Raw genomic sequence first — 280 nt, 5'->3', positions numbered from 1 at the left:
GCCCCCGGGACACCCTCGCGAGCCCTCGCCGTGGACCCGGCCCCCGCGCGGGGCACACTGGGGGTTGTAGTGCGCCCGCGGGCCGGCCGGGTGCTGAGGCCGCGGGGCGGGGGACCCCACCGAGCCGGAAGCTTTCACACTTCGCTGTCCTGGCCGAGACTCCACACCTAGGCTGGTGGCAATATGCAAATCAGTACGTGACGGCGCGACTAGCGTGTTCTCTGAAGAGGTAAAGCCACCGTCCGGCGTCGCCCCGCCCTCCGCCGCCCCGCTCGTCACC

General features: G+C 72.1%; 1 long non-coding RNA gene across 2 annotated transcripts in view; it reads left to right on the top strand.

The window, feature by feature from the left end:
- Positions 1 to 8: 8 nt before the first annotated feature.
- LOC107196307 overlaps positions 9 to 280 on the top strand; it is a 37,957-nt gene continuing 37,685 nt past the window's right edge. For both annotated transcript variants that reach the window (XR_003042802.1, XR_001517706.2), the window contains exon 1: positions 9 to 229. This is a non-coding gene — a long non-coding RNA (uncharacterized LOC107196307). The remainder of the gene's footprint in view (positions 230 to 280) is intronic.

The sequence above is a fragment of the Pteropus alecto genome, unplaced genomic scaffold (assembly GCF_000325575.1).
Source record: "Pteropus alecto unplaced genomic scaffold, ASM32557v1 scaffold189, whole genome shotgun sequence".
Lineage (NCBI taxonomy): Eukaryota > Metazoa > Chordata > Mammalia > Chiroptera > Pteropodidae > Pteropus > Pteropus alecto.
The sequence above is the reverse complement of the archived record's forward strand: the minus strand, read 5'-3'. Positions and strand labels throughout refer to the sequence as shown.